The following is a 19,442-nucleotide window of genomic DNA, read 5'->3' as shown; positions in this document are numbered from 1 at the left end:
TTAACTGAGGAGATTCTTGCTCGTGGCCTGCAGGAGTGAAAGGTTAATGGCATAATGAATTCCTATAAAACAAATAGTAGACTTTGGCCATCCTTCAGCCAGCGGGTGGTAAATTAGCAGGTAATAAAGTGTGTTTGCAATCTGCATTCGTAGGCCAATAAATAATATGCAGGGGCTGGTTTTACCTGCTTTAGTTGACAGTGCATTACTGGGACTACATAGCTTCAGAGTATCTAAGAAAGGCACAGAGAGCAAGAGGCAGCTGATTTTGCAGTATCCTGACTTTTAGCACTGATATATATCAGATATTACCAGAGAGGCATATCTGGAATATTATAGCAACGCTCATAAATTCCACATTGCGTGGTAATAAAGCACGGCTTCTACATGTGGCAAATACACATTCCTGTGGTCCCTTCAGCTTGTGACATTTACTCTGCCATCCTATTAACTGGTGGCATTTCATTCTGGTAATGGAATAGCTGAGGGAAATAAAACCTCAATATGCAGCACCACTCTGAAGGCCAAAAAAACCCCCATCCTAAAATAACATGCTAGCTCTCAGTGTGCAAGCTAAACATATTATCAATATATTTCTGTGAATGGGAATTAATTTCCATTCAGTCAGCAAGGCTTATACAATGTGTTGGTGCTCTCCTGCTAAAAGAAATACTGCTACATTGCAATGTATTTAATTCAAAGTATTATTAAAACCGGAGAGGGATTGTATTCTTTGCCCTAACTGGTCTCAGCTTTCCCTTTTCTTGTCAGTATTAGAAGAAAACAGATCCCCAGTCAATTCCTTGCTGTTGCTATAGATGGTTCTGTACTACATGAGATGCAAGACCTGTGTAAGGGGTATTGCAGCGAATCCCAAAGCTGAAAGTAAATTCAGCAGCTTTGTTAAAGTTTGGTTTTGTTCTGTATTTCCCAAGGAAAGTATTTTCTGACAAGTAGCCAGAGGTTTGGGATAATATTTGAAATCCTTTTGCCCTGAAGAGAAAGAAAATAAGCCAAGTGTCTGAGGGTATTAGGATGTTGATCTCTGCTGCCTGAAAAGATCATATGGGGATTTTTGAAAACCTCATTCCAAGCCCCATGTACCTGCAATGCAATCGGCCCCAGAGACCTGCTTACACTGCAAAATGGAACTGCTGAATTAAGCCAAGTGACACCAACCAAACAAGATCCAAGGTCTCCTCAGGGCCCCACTGCTCCCAAAATGTAACTGTTTGCATTTGATATTTTTTTCCCTGAAAACTACCTACAGTGTGGGACCTGCACATCTGTGCTTTTTCTGGCACAGGCTGCAGGGACAGTGCTGGGGACACTCAGGAAGAAGCAGGACACCCCAAATTGCTCCCTGGAGTTTTCAGCAGAGGCTGACACCAGGCATGAATTAACAGTAATTTATAGTAATTGCAAAGTGTCCTCTTAAGCCTATATATTTATACTTAACTTTACTAATTTTAGTAACTAACTTTAGTACTGTCAGGGCAGTTACTGCTGTGTTATATAACTTTATGGATATAAAGTCTTCTCTCTCCTGCTGAGAGAAGAAAAATTCGTATTTAAGCTCTTTGCATCATCCCAAATGACATTCTCATTTGGGAGCCGATTAAAAGAAACAAAACACCAAACAAAACAGATCAAAAAACTGTATCTGTCAGGCCCCAAGTATTTCTAGCTTTCAAGAAAACTTTGTAGAGTAAAACTTGAAAAAAATAAATTATGGTTATCCTTCTTTGGTGAGTGAGGGTATGAAAAAATAATCTTTCTTGAAGCGACAAAACATCACAAAAACAAATGATGCCACCACAGTGATATTAATTTCATTAAATTGCTGTTTTGATGAGAATAACAACTGTCCTGTGTGACAACTACAGACAGATCAAGGAATATCATGAGTCAGTCTATACCTTGTTTTGTTTCTTTTGATTTTAGTTTGCTGTTCCTGTCCAGCCTCAGTGTTAATGCTAAGCTTATTTTTACAGCAGCTCAAGTAGTCAAATTGGCTTTATCTAGAATATGCAATATGTCTAGGATGATTGTGCTTTTTGTAAAGCAATATTTACCCAATGAAGTTTGGAGGAATTCTTGTCTTGCACTCACTGGGCTTATTGTTGAATGGGTGCCTCATTGCTTACATACCCACATCAGTGGAATCAATAGTGGCATTTTGTTCCTCAAGTATTTATCACTTTTAAATAGACAACCTATGACTCAGAATGCAAGTTCAGGGCATTTATCAGGTGATAAAAGGGAGCATTCAGGAACCCTGGTGGATCACAGGTGTGGCAACCAGCTCTAAAAGATGCTTTACTTCTGTTCTGCCTCAAAAACATACCATTGTTGTGTCTGGTGTAAGAAACAAACAGGTAATTATGGATTGTCATATTGTTTTAATTTTGAACATTGTCTTTCCTACAAGTGCCACAAATAAACTCAGGTGCATATATTTGCTCGTATTTTGAAATGGTTGTAACAATACTTGCATTTATCTTGTGTTTTGTTGGTTGTTTTTTTTTTTTCTCACCTGCGTGAGACAGTTTCTAGCTGTTTTTAGGTAACTTACTGTGGAGAATATGCTACAAAATATTAAACAGAGCATACTGGTTATGGTATCACACAAATATTAAGATCATAATTCTGTGAGTCTGTTTGTTACAGTTCTCAGCCCCTGCTGCACCATTCAGGCTGAAATGATTTTGTCAGGAGCAACGTAACTACAGCACATTGTGAAACAAGGGCTGAACTCTTAAAATCCATCACGGAGCCGCTCACGGCGGAGCTGGGAGCTGAGGACAGGGAGCCATTCCGGCGCTGCTGGCTGCAAACCCTGCCCTCAGCCACGGGCACTTGGTGTTTGGAGAAGGTTTCCCCAGTGCTGCCCTCCCTCAGCCCCATCTGCTGCCATGGCACGGCGCCTGCCTGCCCAGAATGGAGCCAGTCTGCTCCGTGCCAAGCAAAACGAGTTTAGACGGGCAGTTTGTGAGCTGTGGCTCTTCTGTACAAGTCCCTCCTCTTAAGGGCACTGGTACACAGGTGCCAAGTGCCACTTTAGGCTCGATGGCATCTGCTGGTGCCCACATGCCAAGAGCACAGCACCTCAATGGAGATGGGAACAAAGATGGGAATCTGCGCTTATGGTTGCCAGAAGGCTGCCTGTGCTCGGACACAAAGCCATCAGGACAACACAGGGCATCAAACTCGGTGTTAAACATGGTTTTGCACCTACCAAAAGGACTATAAAGCACCCCAAACTTCATTACCCTTGTGTACATGCTTTCCAGTACATGTACAGTGGAAGAATTAAGTGTTCTGTTAAAACCCATCCAAATGCAAAGGCACAAATAAAAACAAACACCAACCAACCAAATTATTGCTAGAAATTCCTTAGCCCATCTTCCATTTGCCTGCATAGATGTTTATGCTCCACTTATCCTCTTAATGGCCTAACATATTAAATAGGTGTCTATTCCAGACCTCATGAGCAGAAATAGATCACTTTGCTTTCCTTCTAAGGCAGAAGATTACAAATACTGGGAGACTCTCCTCAAAAGACAGTAAGAAATAACTGATGGCTTTTTCCTGCAGCTTCCTCCTTGCCTGACCTCCCTTAGCAATAAGCTTCTGGCATTCATTTTTTCTCCCTCAAAGGCTATAAATCATAATTGGCTATAATTAAATGTTATTTCTTTGTATGGCTTCTACATCAAAAAGGCATTTCTGTCGCATTAGGAACTGTACACACACAGACCCTGAAAAACAGTTTATCCTGTAAGAAGCAAAGAGCCCTGTCTAGACAAAGGTGTCCCAGGTGCTGCTCATCAGCTCCTTACTCCTCCCTCCTAAGATGGGAAAGAAGGCTACTGTAGCTTGTCACTTACGAAAGAGGTTGTGAATCCAGGGAATTCTTCTGCTTGTGTAAAAAGCAACACACAAAACTTTAATTATTGCACTCTAGACCAGCTAATCTCTTTCTAGTGCTTTGACTGGAATAAACAACAAACTCTCCCCAGTTCTTTCTCCCTCTCTCTCCCTTTTTGTCAATCTGTCTATATCATATGACCCGGACCATGAGCATGGCCATGCTGAGCAAAGGCTCACCCAGTCCCTGTCTGTCTGCTCTGGCAAAGGCCCACAGGGTCTGGCTGAGTAACACAGATCAAGGTGTTTCCTGCAGGGATTACAAATCTAAAACTTTGTAAAGGAAACTTCCCAGCCTGAGCATTCAGGAGGGACTCTGGCAGCCACACTGCCAACACCAGAGACCTTCACTGCTGGCCCCAGGCACCCAACAGGGGCTCCACTCAGCTCCCTGCACACCCCACTCACAAGCAGACCAGGTTTCCTTTAGCAGAGTCCCAGACATCCCAACCCTTCAAATAATTAAATCTTGGTGCAATAACTAAATAACAAAATAACAGCCTGAGCTAGTGCCCTGCACCCAACATACTCCCTAAAAACATTCTAAGCTTCACCTCTTATGCTTCTTTCTATTGTTGTTGTTAGGCTTTCCACTCTAATTTGTCTTTAGCTAAGGTTTTCACAAGTGTTTTTTCTCAGCAACTTTTTTTTTTTAACAGAAGATGTGCATTATTTTGTTAACACCTTGTATTTCAAAAAGAAATCTTAATGAAATCTCTTCTATTCTAGCTGCCTGTAATATATTTAAAGTGTTTGCACCTTGTCTGAAGGAAGTGTTATCCCATTCATAGATCAGGCAGTGAGAACACACAGAGCCAGCCAAAGCACATTACTCACCACTTTCTCACCTAAGCTGTCTATGAAACCAGCACCTCAAGCAAGAGGAATCTTGTTACTGCCAGGACCCAGCAGGAGCATCCTGGGCAAAACTCAAACAGCCTCTCTGGTGGATGGGGGTCCCAGGTGGGGCTTGTCAGAGCCTTTTGGGTGCATCAGTGCCCCTCCTGCTCTGCTGCTGCTGACCTGCATCAGTCATGCATTCAGCTGAAATGTCTGTATCACCTACCCAGACTTCTGCAACTTCACTTGGCATGAATTGTCCCAGGTGTTTTTCTTGTGCTGCAAATTATTCAATGTAAACACCTTTTGCATATCCAAGTCATTCCTCTGGCTCCCCATACAGCTCTCTTTTCTCCTCACTCTGTCATCAAGTGATTTTTACCCTCCCAACCTCAGATACCCCATCCTATCTCCAAAACAGCTTTGATCAAGCCAGTTTTAGACCTCACTTCCACAACCACATCTCATCTGAGTCAACTGCTATTCAATTCAGTGGGAATATTAAACAAGTCCTGAGTGGTTTTACCAGGAACTGGATCAAACAGATGATCTTATAACTGCTGAAACTCCTATTGCAACTAGCAAATGTGTCACCTCCTGGCAGCCCAGCCATACTTAAGGAACACTTAAATATCAATATTATTTACTTCTAAGCAAGGTGTAGCAGTCCTATTGCTTTCAGAATAACTTTAGCACGTACTGAAATTTGAGGACAAGATGAAATCTTTTCCTGAGGCAGAAATATATATTTTAATTGCTTTTAATTGCAAGAATTGGCAAATATGTCTTTCACACTCTACTATCTGTCACGTATGTTGGATTGCCAATAGCTACTAGCATTTTTCCACTTTCAGTGTGCTGCCATTTCAGCAGCACAGACCGTGCTGTTGTTTTTATTCTCCAAAACAGCCTGACTTTATGATTCTGTTCATTTCACACCTGGCAACACAGAAAATGCAGAGGTAATAGAGGGGAAATCCTTTAGCAATCAGGGAAATGACTAGAACTGCAGTGGAGATGTGTGTTATTTTCTCAAGCAGCAATAAAACGCGTGTGAATTTTCAAGGGAGCTACAAGTCATTGTTTGCTACAGTGACATGCCAGCAAATGCTCGTGTTATCCTTTAATAATATGGAAGATAGCACTCATCATAGCCCTCCCAGAGCAAAATACCGGGGAGGCAGGTGTTGCAATACAAAGTAGCTCAATGTGAAATGTGTGTAACCCACTGTTGATGCCAGAAACAGATTTTCTGTAGCTGAATATAAACACAAAAGTTCACAAACATACACAGGCACACAAATGCACGTTCCTCTGTTGCTTAGAACAGTGAAAAATCATGGAATGTTCTTTTACCTGATGCATGATGGAAAGCTTATGTTCTGGAAAATAAGTCCAATTTCCTGTCTGTGGTTTTCTTGGTCACAGTATCTTCTAGCTTAGTCCTCTCTAGTGATGGCAGGTTTCTTGCTGAGACTGGAAAGACAACCTGCATGACTTGCAACAGATATTGATAGGAAGATCCTACCAAACATTCAACACAGTCTTAATTTAAGGTTTAATTTAGTGGTTTAGGTGGTCATTTTTAATCAGCAGCAGTAAAACAATCTACAGAGGGAATCACGTGTTGTTATCATGACTCTCCAGGCACAGCCCATCATTCCCACCTTTGGACGGCAGATATGAGGAACCAGAGCTTGGGTCAAGTTCCCAGGGCTAAATTTCTGCAAGATATCCAGAAAACATATCTAAAAAATGCAGTGGGAGAGAGGCCAGGTCTAGAGAAATTCAGGAGTCCTTGTTTTAATCAGCTAGGTGACGGAAAGAAGGAAAAAATTCCCCAAGACAGAAGATACAGAATAAAAGAACGGAACCTCAACATGGATTAGATCCAAGTCCCAAGAAGGACAAAACAAAGGAAACTCTTCTTCACAACTGTTTCACCTCCAATTCATTTTCTGAACTCTTTCCAAATAAATTCCTCTGCATGTTTCACCACAAAAATATATTTTAAAAAAACCCTAGTGATTTTATATAATTTGTAGATGTTGTCATTTTAGTTATGCAAGCTAACTTTCTCTCCCAATGTTTCATTTAATGCCCCAATAAATATTGAGACCACAACGAACTAGTTTTTCCAGCCTACTATATGCTGAAAAACTGTTTCACAGTACAGAAAGTCCCTGTAAAACATATAAAGGGATTCAAATGTAGATTAATTGCTTAGTAAAGCATAAAATAATGAGAAAAAAAGATTAATAAAATTAAGCAGTAAACTGACTACATTTACATGAATATTTAATTTCTTTAATATACATTTATTATACAAATTTGGTAACATTAACTAAATGCATTCCTAAAAGCTCCAAAAGGGTCACACATTTGTCATATGAAAGAATGTAAAACTTCTGTCAGAAAAACTTACTATTTTAGTGGTGTTTTGTAAGGAATCATTATCCCATTGTTTCTAGTAAAGGCTTTTGCTTTAATAACATAACCTTCCAAAAATATAATGTGCAAAAAAAACCCAAAGAACCCATGTACTCTAATGACTTTATGACTTATTTTTTCAGTGAAGGGCAAAGCCTGTAGGGGCCTTAGGGAAAGCAGGCAACAAATGTCATCTTTCTTTTCATATAATTGTATACCCATGTGCTTTATGTAATCAAAATGAATACTTCAATTTGTTACATATTTCGCTGGAGGAACAGAAGGCATATGGAAAAAAAAAAGCCCCAGGGGCAAATGATCTCACTCACCTGGAAAACAATGTGTGTGTTAATAGAGTAATTTGTTAATTAAAGATTCCAAGACGTCCACCAAAGCCATTTATTTCTGAATTACCACTTCCCAGAGCTAAACAAGATCCCGGGTAGAGGGTAATGAGGAGCTGCCTTTTTCCCGTGTCCCTGCCGTGGCTGGGCGCAGTCCGTCTGACAAGGCTCCCCAGCAGATGGAGAGCGCCGCGCTCCGCCGGCAGGGAAGGATCCAACAATCTCACACCCAGCGCTGCAGCTCCCAGACACACTGCTCCACTGAATTACCTGCGCCTTGAGCTCCTTACTGGCCGTGGAACACAAAGCAGGGATGACTGCAGAACACAAATAAATACTCATTTATAAGACTTCAAGCGCGGTCAACATTTTTTTTTTTTTCCAGGGAAGCACCAGGAGTGGTGCTTCAGCTCGCTGTGGCAAATATGAGAACTTGGCCATAAAGATAACTGGGAATACCTTCCTTTTAAACTATGCAGCACCACTTTACGAAACTTAACTAGGGTCCTTTTTTTTCCCTTTTTTACTGTGTTCCATGTCGAGAACCTGTGGATGCTGGTGAGAGCCAGGGAAAACAGCAGTTTGAGTTTTCCTAGCTACTCAAAGGAAAACAGAAGAGAAAGAATTAATAACAGAGTTTAACACCTGGTGTTGTGGACAAGAAAAGTGCTTAAGAAACGTGATATTTTAAGAATATGTTTACATGAAGTATCACCTTCGTTAAACCAATAAACTTATTCTATCCTTGGTTCAGTGAACCAGTCTATAAAAATGTACCTACTCCTGCAATAAATCGTTTCTTCTGCTTTCTGGATGAAGCCTGTGTTGCTGAATTTTTTCACAGCTCCCTAGCCTTACAGCAACAAGAACCCAAATAAACTCCAGTTTTGTTTTAAATAAAAAGCCAAACACAAGTGATTACTTTGCACTTACCGCAGCAATACCAAACACAAGGTAAATAACCCACAGGTGTGTGTTATTCAGGAAAGCCCTAATTCCAAAGCTTTCCAGGGGGCTTTTTAGGTTCCTGTGGCAGGAAGAGGGAAGAATTGTTCTGGTTGGAATCGCAGTGTTTGGCTTTTATTCCTGCTGCTGCTGTTGGCTGCGCTCCCAGATTTTTCCTCATGTGTGGTACTGGCTTCTCCATCCTTCCTGAGGCAGGAAACAGAAAGGATGAAAGAAACTTTATTGAGGAATGGCACTGGAACTAGGGGTTATTTTTAAAAGTGCACTTCCAGGTGTGAAATGCAGTAGGAAGTTAGAGCTAATAGCTCAATGAGACAGTGGGGAACTGCAAGGTACAGTTGCTTCTATTCTTAATGGAGGAATTTGGCCAAAGCCACGGGCAGATCATATTTAAATTATAAGTAATCACAGCAGAGCTTCCTCTTGGCAAGTTGATAAGAAACCCTTAAGATTCCAAAAGCTCCATTGTCTGGTTCCAGAAAAATTAGGAAATTCTATACCATTTACACTGCAATGAGTCTTGGGGATTTCTCAAACAAAAGCACCAATGCAGAGGTATTCTTATTTATGGCTCATTTTTTAGGTATAAGCACAACTTATCACATGTGCATCCTCATGCAGCCAGGGCTGGTCTGTGGTTCTTCACCAAACTGTTTATAAAGGATTATTCCTTGAAGTAAGCTTATAAATTTACTGCTATAAAATTTAACAGTTCATATTAAGAACAAGATGTTCTCTTTACATTAATATGAGATTTCCCACATATAAAGTTATATTTATAAAAGCATCTCTGTCTTTAGTGATTAAATCATAAAAATACTCATTTCTAGATATAAAAGCCCTAAATCTGACATTTAAAATGTTTGAATCAAATGCATGTTATGCACCAGCCAGAGAATGCACTATGAATGTGGAATCTCCTAAACATGAATCCACTGCAAAGTCATTTTCCTGTAGTAAGCATTTAAAAGCAGAGTAATTAAAGCTGACATGACAATAACACAGCAGGAAGGTTGGTACACTAAACCCAGCATGGAAGACAAGATAGCCCATGAAGACATATGGTAAATAATGGTATTCTACATGCCAGATAATCAGTGCTTCTGGAAAAAGTGACAAAAGGCTCAGCATTGCAGTAGCAAAATGCTTAATATAAGGAATTGATAGTTTATATCCTAGGTATTGCCAGTAGAGAGGTTTTGTCCTGTGTTTGCCATGAGTCTTGAGAGCTCAGTGATTCTGATTTTCTCCCTCTCTTTCTGTACTTACATTTACTTTTGGCACTTGTCTTGATTTCAGCCATTGGGAACTTTCAATATTGGCTCACTTTGCAGCTCTGAGGAGTGTGTTTCTTTACAGAGAAGAGGTTTCTTTTCCCTAAGCTTCCCGGGTGCTTTGTCATACCTTTCTTGACTTTAAAGAAAAAACCCAATACTCTGTGAACACAACCAGCCTCATTTTTCCACTCCAACAGTCAGATGTGAAAGTGAGCCTAGAGTCCCCCAGCCCACCACCTTCTCTACATCAGAACTGGCAGATATATTTCCTGTCCTTCCCTGCATCCAGCCTCTCTAATGTCCATTTTGCTTCAGACTGTGGCTGGACACAAACCTTGCACCTGTCCATCTCACCATCTCTTTCAACTTGGACAATTTTTCTGAAGTCTGCAATGGCCAGAGAGAATGTATTTACAGCACAACTGACACATCAAAATTACATGCTGAAGGTTCCCAAGTTTCCTTCCATAAGGCAGATCAACATGCAAGGAGGAAATACTTTAATACCTTTCCCTGAATCATAAAATCACTGAGGTTGGAAAGGACCTCTAAGATGATTATCCCAGCACTGCCATGCTCACCACAAAACCGTGTCCCCAAGTGCCACATCCTGGTTTTGGACACTTCCAAGTGAAGGAGAGGCTGTCCCATGTTCACACAGCTATTCTGTCATTTCACTGGGAGAGGAACAAAGGGAATGCTGCTCTAGGAAAAAGGGGAGATGGAGTTAATGGATTTCCCAGTAACCCTGATAAAGAACTATGGGACCTGTTGCTGCAGGGGTCTGCAGAGAATCCCACTGCAAACTGCCTGCTCAGCAATCTCTGTCTCAGACTTTTGTGCTACACAGAAATATTTGCAAGTTCAGGCAAAAGTCTGAGCGTGTTAGTTTTGCACTAAAATGAAAAGCCTGAATACAATTACCTCTTCTAAAAAACTGATGCATGTGCAAACTAAAATTAAAAAAAAAAAAACCCAAAACATTACTGGGCTAAAATGAATCTGTTAATTCCAATTTCTTTGCCTAAGCTGTTCATCAGTGGGAAATGGTACTAACATTAAATACATTTTCTTTTGTTTCTACATAGAAATATTTTTAAAGAGAAATCTGAGTAAAAGCCATGGAGCCTCAAACTTAATCTGTGAGCAGCGTTTCAGAATATTTTTAAGGCTACAAACAAACTGTGTTCTTATGGCTGCTGGCAGAGCAGCCAGTAAATCAATGCCTGGCAAATCAATAAGATGATCTAATGGGACCATGAGAACAACTTGAAAACTTGAGATGTTGAACCAAAGTGAGCACAGTTCTGCCACTGTAACTGAACTGCATCTTCAATTACTTGGACAAATAAAAGGGTTTTGAAAACCTTTGACCCATTCGATTTGATAGAATACAATTTAACTGTAAAATAATCAATAAAAATAATAATTCCCCAAACATCTAAAAGTGAAAAGGTTCTACTTGATGTAGTGAATAAATATATAGCATAATTGTGTTTTTTTAAAAGCAAATCAACCCTTGATAAAATCCAGAGACATTAGAAAATGACAGTTGTCAAAAATGAATTTAAACTATTCAAAGCAAAGCGTAGACAAAAATATGTTCTACCCAACAGTGCACCCAGTGAAAACAGGATTAAGTTACTGGTAACTGCACAAAGAATGAAAATTCTCACATTTTATGCCTTGCCATGTGTCCCTAGACACAGCCACCTGTCCTTCCCCTGCTTCAGAATTTCACAAGTGTTTTTTGTACCAGTGGTAAAAAGTGAAGGAAGATACACACAGAGCTGGTTAAAACCTTTCTTAATTTGGAAAATAATCTGGGATGTGAATGCCATTGACCAAACCTGGATTTGAATTATGATTTTTTGTGAGTTGGCAGTCAAAGGGCTTAGTGGAGATGCTGATTTATCCCTGCTCCATGCACAAGATTCAGCTGTCCCTCGTAATCCCACTTCTGTTTGGGGTGATTTTTAGCAACGTGTCTTTAATGAAATCACCAGGGTCAGTGGTTTTCCATGGGACTTGGCAGGCCAGCCATGGCTCTGTCCACCTGAATCCTGAAAACCTCTAAGGATAGATATTCTACCACCACTCTGAGTATTTTTTCTCATTACCACATGAATGAAAAAACCCACCCACACACACCCAAAAAACCTTAAGGCAAACCAAAACCAAACACCCAAAAACTCCTCCCATGCTTCTATGCAGAGCTTTAAGCTTCAACAGAAATTTTCATTTAAATTCCATCAATATATTTTTATCACTAAGATTAAAATTAATAGCAAATGTACTAAATAAAATATATATTTAAAATGACATAACATTTCAAAAATGGATTTAATCTTCCCTCATGCATGTTTAATTAAGGCTTCAAATTATGCCACCCTGCACTGTTGAACAATGTTTCTTTACATTACTGAGAAATGGTTTCACAGCACACCAAAGGTAAAAGCAACATCAGGGCAGTGGCTTTGCTCACAAGTTTTGGAATGTTTGTGTTGATTCATTGATATCCATATGATTCTTAAATTTATATATATATATATATATATATATATATATAAATTTATTATATAATTATATAAATTATATATATATAAATATATAATGTGATAAATACCAATGTTTCTATGTTTCTAACACATTCCCAAACCCACCAGAACTATTTTATCAATGACAAACTTAAACAGTTTATACTGCACTAGTATTAGCTACAGTACATTACAATTCACATCACCATATATTTTATGATCAGCCTTTTCAACCAACAAAAAGGGTTTTCTCTAAATTGTCAATGGCAAGACTCCCTAGTCAAATAATGTAGAATAAGGTGGGACATGAGCAGAAGTACCTGAAGTCAGTCATCCTGCTTAGTTCTGTAATTCTTCATGATTGGAAAAAGCAATATTATACTACCTGGATGCTGTTATTATGTGTAAGTTTTTGCAATTAGTTTTTTGGATTTTTTAAAAATGATGATTCACTGACTGAAAGTGATGTGAAATTGTATCTAAATACAACCCCATTCATGTTCGTTATCTTCTTTAATATTCCATTATCACTACAAAGTTCAAAGAGTTTATTCACAGATAAAGCCCTGTCATACAGGTGACCAGACATCTAGTGTCAGTGTAATTAGATATAGAGACAATAAGGCAATTACTAATGTAATTTGATATACAGACAATAAGGCAATTACTACAGACACCCATCACTGGCTGCACTGGCAGTGAACAGCACCAAAATTCAAAAGCAGCTTCGTTAAATTCATGAGACAATTTAAAATAAAGAGCTGCTTAGATAAGACAGAATATTTACACTGTAATCTCAATTTTTCCTAGGAGGAAACACAAGAAAAATTACACAAAATATTCTTTACTCATATGTAAAGTGCACTTACCTGGAGTGGCTCAGTGAAGAGCTTTGTTAGACTTCAGCCATGCACAGGTCTTTGGCACTGAGTGAATGCAGTTTCTGGGCATTATTTCAACTGGGAGTTTTCATCTTTTTTCTGCTGCTGGTATAGTCTCTGTACTCTGAGTTTCACAATGAGAAGCTGAATGTAAGTGAAATTGTTTAAATGAAGTTATAAAAGGGTTGGGATTTCTCCTCATATGCTGCCACGATCAGCAGCTGCTTCCCTGGAGGTTCCCTCATGGCATTGCCAGGATGTAGGCAAAAAAAAAAAAAAAAAATTGCACACTGCTGGAAATTGAGGGTGGGAGAACAGAAATAAACATCAACAGCTCAAACAACGTCAATGACATGAGCAGCACATTACTGAACAAATAAACCTCTGTAGTACACAGAAGCTGAACATGGGGAAGAAGAAAGGAGGACAGAAAGGAGACTATCCCCTCCATTCACAGCCCAAATGCCATTCTGTGGCAAGGCACTCAAGGGAAAGTGGCCACCTAACCTGCCCTTTTTCATCTGTACTCAATAGTTAGAGATCATCCACAACTGGAATGTTTTTTGTAGATACCACATCCTTTATTTCCAGAGCTCACAATTCCAACTGTGAATGTCTGAAAAGCAGGCAATGTGAGTGACTAATAGGGGTAGGATTTACCCTCTGGTAAGGAACCTTTCCAGCTGCTGGGTTCTCTATTTGTAATTGAAAACCATTGATTCAAGTGTTCAAAATGAAAACGTTTGCTTACAGCGCAGTCTCTTTGCAGATCAGAATGAAATTCACAACAGCTGCGATTATGATCACTCTTCTCACCCTCAAAAAACAATTAAGGTTGCTGCAAGGGAACACATTCATCATGACAGAGCAGAACTGATGAAGAGTGGAAGGCAATGGGCATGAAGAGCCTGTTCAGATCCCATCAACCATGCAGCACGCACTGGCTGACAAGAATTGTATCTGTCTTGTAAGAGCAGGTTGTACAAAGAGATAAAAACACTTATCCCCTCTGAGCTGCACATTTGCACACGGCTGGAAATGCACTTGCCTTTCCTCCAGGAGTATTCTCAGCGTTTTGTAACTTTGCTGGGCAAAGCTTACTTGCAAATATCTGCCTTTTAAGCGTTGTAGATGAAAGTAATTAGGCAGTGACATCAAAAGTTGTTTAGTTGAATTAACTGCTTTCTATTTAGAAGCTTCCTTGCATGCTGCATTCCTATGGTAACCAGGCACACTCCATCCCGTCACACAACACCCACCTGGGACAGAAGGAGAAAGGGAAATTATATATTGCATAATTGAACATACTTTCACACCTTTTCAATGTGACCTGGTCCAAATGCATTTGCAGTTTTGGTTGTGATTTTTCTGTCTGGGAGGAATCTGTGCACAGAAAAATCACTGGTCATCATGCTCACTTGTAACAAGAAATATTTCTTCAAAAATCTGCAATTAATTCAATTATTATCTTATTTTGCACTAAACAACAAATTGAGAAAGTTGTGTGACATATCAAAATTGAGCAAATGATTCTTTACAAAATCCAATTATTTATAAGGTCCAAAATTTTGCCTGTTTATCAGCAAAATCCAGTCCTTTATCTCTGAAAATCTGTTATCAGCCTGTTCCTTTCCTACAGCACCTACAAAAACACGCACTGAAAATGAACTGTGGGTAACTGACTTCAAGCAGCCAAAACCTTACCCAAAAAGCCAGTTAATTTCATTATATCCCAGTGTAAGAAACCACTCTGCTTATGAATTCTGCCAGTAATAGTAAGGATCTCTTTTTTTTTTTTTTTAATTGTATTTAATTGTATTTGGCATGAATGGAAAATTTGGCATATTTTGTAATTTCAACAAAACAAGCACAGAGGCAAAATAAGATCTGGATTTTACACTGTTTGATTTTTCATTAAAATATACTTATTGATCATATGTGCATAGGGATCTGCTGTTGTTTGATTTCACTGTTTTTTTCCAGGTTGTTTTCCCACATCAGTTTTTTTTTTGCTCCATGTAAAAAACCTGACCTGACTGCAAGATATGGTGATATATCCAGGAAAGTGACTTATTTACAATTATTGAGAGTGGAATAGGCTCTTATTTTAAGAAACTGTAAAAAATGATCTTAAAAGTCTTCAGAACATATATTAGATCAAAATCAAGCACCTTCTATGATAAGTGCATAGCCAAAATGATGGCTGAATCATTTAAACACTGACTGAAACACTAGAGAAATATATAGTCCTGGATTATTCTTCAAGTCCTGTGAAATGAGCAGCACTTTCTCACGTGCATCATCTCCCCTGGATGCACTTTATTACTCACACTGAGAGGAGAACAGGACCCAGGTTCTGAAAAATGGATTTAAAGCTGCATTAGTGGCACTGGTGGGCACCATTGCTCCAAACCTCTGCAGTGTTTATGGGCCTTGGCCAGCCTTGATGGTCTCATTAGAACTGGGAGCTGCTGCAGAATGCCTCCCTGCTGCTTGAACTCAAGGGTTGCTATCTGTTGTATCTCTTTCAGAAATTATTTCAATTTGTGTAAAAAATACACTGAGGGTTTGCACAGTAATTTCTTCTGAAACGGTATCTGAAAAAAATGCAGAGTGACTTTATTAGTATTAAAAACATTGTATCTTTTTCTTTTTCTAACTGAAAACTTCATGAAACTTAAAAAGTCAATAGAAGACATTTCATCTACTGAAATGTCTGCTCATCATCTGATTAACTGTATAAGGTAAGTGCACCCACTACATTAGAAGGCAAATGCAACAGTTCCAGTCTCCTGAAGGAAGAAGAGAGAAATTATTTCTGTCCTGAGTCACACACCCTGTTTGTGCTTTACATAGAAATCAAACCCATGACCCTTCATCTCTGCACATTCTGTTCCTCACAAAATAATAACCATTTCAGGATCTTGAATCTGTTCTAGTGTGAATATCCAGGGCTGACAGTAACCGAAATTGCTTCCTAACCCCAAAACATAACCAGGATGGCACAAGCAGCAAGCCTCAGATGTATGTCAGCAGTAAGCAGGAAAGCTTTTCCTTCTCTTCCTCTGCATTTTGCAATGCAAAACCAATTCCCCAAAAGAAAGGTGTGGTTTTAATCTTCCTTTTTGACAGCTCAGGTACCAGCCGACAGTTTTAAAGCACATTAATCTGACAAGGAGCATCACAAGAAAGAGAGTTGAGAGGAAACTAGAATTCATGTTTAAACCCTCAAAGAGGCAAAGGGTTTATTTTTTTCCCCCTGAAAAAATATCCATTTGGATAAATACTCATTTTCTTATTGTATAACAGAGTAAGTGTATTAAAATTTCTGGGTGACTTGGAAGAAAAAATGCATTGTTGAATAAAAAATTAGTTCCCTTTGACAAACGCCAAGAAAAAGCCAGTTCTCAAAATCTCTCCTGCTTGTGAAAGGAGAATGAATGTGCAAATTATTGCACAGACTTTAAAAGAAAAATAATATAGCCGGCATTTTTAAAATTACCAAATTCAGTTACTCCAGGATGGTATGGTGAGATCTTCTAGGAAAATCATTGGCTGAGATTCCATTTATAGTTATTAGTACACAGATATGGTCTGCTTGGGATGTTAAACCTTCAGGGCAGTGGCTGAGTCTGTGAGGCTGATGATCAGTGTGATAAGGTTGTGGAAACAGAACATTCAGATTGTTCTTAGCAGTCTCAGAAAGAGCCTTCAGAACCACTTAATGGCTCCAGAAATCCCAACCAGACCCCCAAATCTACTTGAATATCCTGAATTCAAAATCCAGGCTGGCTTGAGATTTCTGAGTTAAACCTTCACAGAATCAAAAATTCACTGAGAGAGATGAGTTCAGGCTACAAATGCATATTCAGAGAAGCTCAACCAGATACAGATGTTGCAGATGAGGATATGCAGGTTTCAAGTTAAACCAATATCAGTTTATTACTGTTTTAATAGAACATTGACCAGGAAAGGGCCCTACTCCCAGGATAGCATCATTGTTATCACAGCATAAGAGAGTTACACATCACCTAGAGGAACACTCAAATCAACTCCAGGGAAGGATGCATGTGACCATGAAACAGAGAAACCATTTAATAGGATAAGCAAAAAATTAACTGAAGCTGAATGATCACAGAGCAAACACAAATATTTGTAAGAGAATCACCATGAAAAACTCCCAGTCTGACACAACACCCAACTGAAATGATCCACAGGTATTGTAGACACATGGAGCAGCAGGGAAGATGGAACACATGTGGAACATGAGGACTTTGGGTCACCTGGTATGTTTGTTCCTGATGGCCAGGAGCAATCCAGTGCACAGGAGCACTCCCAGGGAAAACACCAGCAGGACAGGACACTACCCAGCTGAGTGAGCTCTCACCATCATAAGGAACATTTCAATTGCTGGGATTAGAAAAACAAAAACTCAGTCACTACTGAATCTTCTGTTATTACCCACTTCTTAGCAAGAAATAAATCCCACTTTTTATTTTGTTTTAAAACACGTGAAAATAAGGCGCTTAAATTAGCCGACAATCAAAGGGTGCAGCCAATTTGCATAATTTCTCTGCAAGACTACTGCAGTTTGAGCCTGTAAGGTCCTGCTTCTCCTGCTCACCCTTCCTCCCACCTCTGCAGTGCACCACCAGCATCTCCAAACCCTGCTGCTCCTCAGTGGCAGCGAGGCTCTGCAGATCCTGTCCTTTGCTCTCAAACCCCAGAAGCCACTACTCTGCATCCTGCCACCTAAACCTACTCAGCACCAAGCTGAGCATTCCCAAACTCTTTTCCATCTAACACCCAGGCTTGGAAATCTAGCTCCACAAAAGTGAATTTTGCCTCCCTGTAAAATTAGGCCATGGTGATAACATTAAAATTCCACCTCATTGTTTACCTGCACTTAAGGCCAGCCCTGAAGGCTTTCAAGAATTCCTGAGAACGTGAGTACTTGGCATTATGGCTTTAGGATAAAAAATGGCTCTATTTTGCACATTATTTAAATTACCTTACATTTTTTATTTCCACTGTTATTAAACTGTAATGAATTTATTTGTTTATGGAAGTGTGCACTGCATGTCTAGTACTGTTCTGTAATAGCTGGATTTAGAGCCAGCCTCTGATTTCTATCCTAGACATCATTAAACAATTTATTTTCTGTGATAGGGGAATGTGCTCTTGGGCAAGAGCTCTCCATTAATATGAATTATTAACAATATGTATATACATGCATTATGGATTTAAAAGATGGAAAGAAAGCTTGAAAGTTATTCTATGGAGCTTTCTCCATCTCCGAGGCCACTGAATTTCAGAAAGCTGAATGGTCACAGACAGGGAATCCCTGATGACCACTAGGGTTTTGCTTTCCTGCGGCTGGAATTATAGGCAGAGCTTCAGAACAAGATTCTCTGGCTGGCAATATCTGCTCAGCCCTGCCCTGCTCCTCCCCATGGCAAGGTGGTGATGTGAACCAGCCCAGAGCCCCCCAGACATCCACACTCCCTGCGAAGGGGTCTCAGCACTGCCATCAGAAGGCACGCAGTTTTATTTTAAAACATCCTGCAAACAGGGCTGTTTTTGGTAACTGCAGCATTTGAGGGAAATTGTGCCACATTCAGCTGCTCCTGCTGACGCAGCTGATGTGTCAAATCGCATCTCCCAGCCCGGCTCAGCCTCGTAACCCTGCGTGATAATGAAAAATGATGGGGAGAAGCAGCTTTGATGCCAGGCGCTCTCACACTGCGACACAGCAGCACACACAGCCCCAAACACTTCCAGCTCAAGCAAAACCTCTTAGCCAAGCAGCTCCACTGGCCTCCACTCATGTTTCCCTGCAACTTTGCTCTCTGTGAAAAACACTCTGAATAGGTGTTTGTGTCTCCAGCCTTTCCAGGTAATTAGTCCCCGAGCTGCTGCAGGATTCCTGCACTAATGGTGCACAGTGCTGCGTCAGGAAACCCCAGCACTCGCCACCCTGGGGCTAAAAGTATTCTATTATCCCAAAGGATAATAGAATAAAAAGCAGGCAGGGGCGTTCTGGAGATTAATTACCACTAATTTCTGCAGGCTCCAGTAGAGTTTATGGAAACTGCTTTTAAGAACTCTTGCAGCAGAGCCTCCCCTCCACCCAGGCTCATTTGTATTTCTGCACCACCACCCAGCTCCACGAACACTGGCAGGTCTGACTCCCCTCATCCCTGCCTTTCTTCTCCCTCCAAAAGTAAAACCAGTTTC

The 19,442-nt window shown here is 39.9% G+C and overlaps 1 protein-coding gene across 15 annotated transcripts in view; it reads right to left on the bottom strand.

The window, feature by feature from the left end:
* The window catches only part of LOC106863060 (uncharacterized), a 65,025-nt gene that overhangs the window by 41,853 nt on the left and 3,730 nt on the right, over window positions 1-19,442 (bottom strand). For 13 of the 15 annotated variants that reach the window (XR_015804758.1, XR_015804757.1, XR_015804760.1 and 10 more), the window contains exons 4-7: window positions 17,489-17,615; window positions 13,194-15,802; window positions 10,369-10,492; window positions 6,127-8,696 (exon numbers count right to left, since the gene is read on the bottom strand). The gene's annotated coding sequence lies outside the window, so the exon portion shown is untranslated. Of the gene's footprint in view, window positions 1-6,126; window positions 8,697-9,779; window positions 10,289-10,368; window positions 12,313-13,193; window positions 15,803-17,488; window positions 17,616-19,442 lie in introns of those variants that run through there. The other 2 variants (XR_015804768.1, XR_015804769.1) reach the window with 2 other exon arrangements.

The sequence above is a fragment of the Sturnus vulgaris genome, chromosome 7 (assembly GCF_052056855.1).
Source record: "Sturnus vulgaris isolate bStuVul1 chromosome 7, bStuVul1.hap1, whole genome shotgun sequence".
Lineage (NCBI taxonomy): Eukaryota > Metazoa > Chordata > Aves > Passeriformes > Sturnidae > Sturnus > Sturnus vulgaris.
The sequence above is the reverse complement of the archived record's forward strand: the minus strand, read 5'-3'. Positions and strand labels throughout refer to the sequence as shown.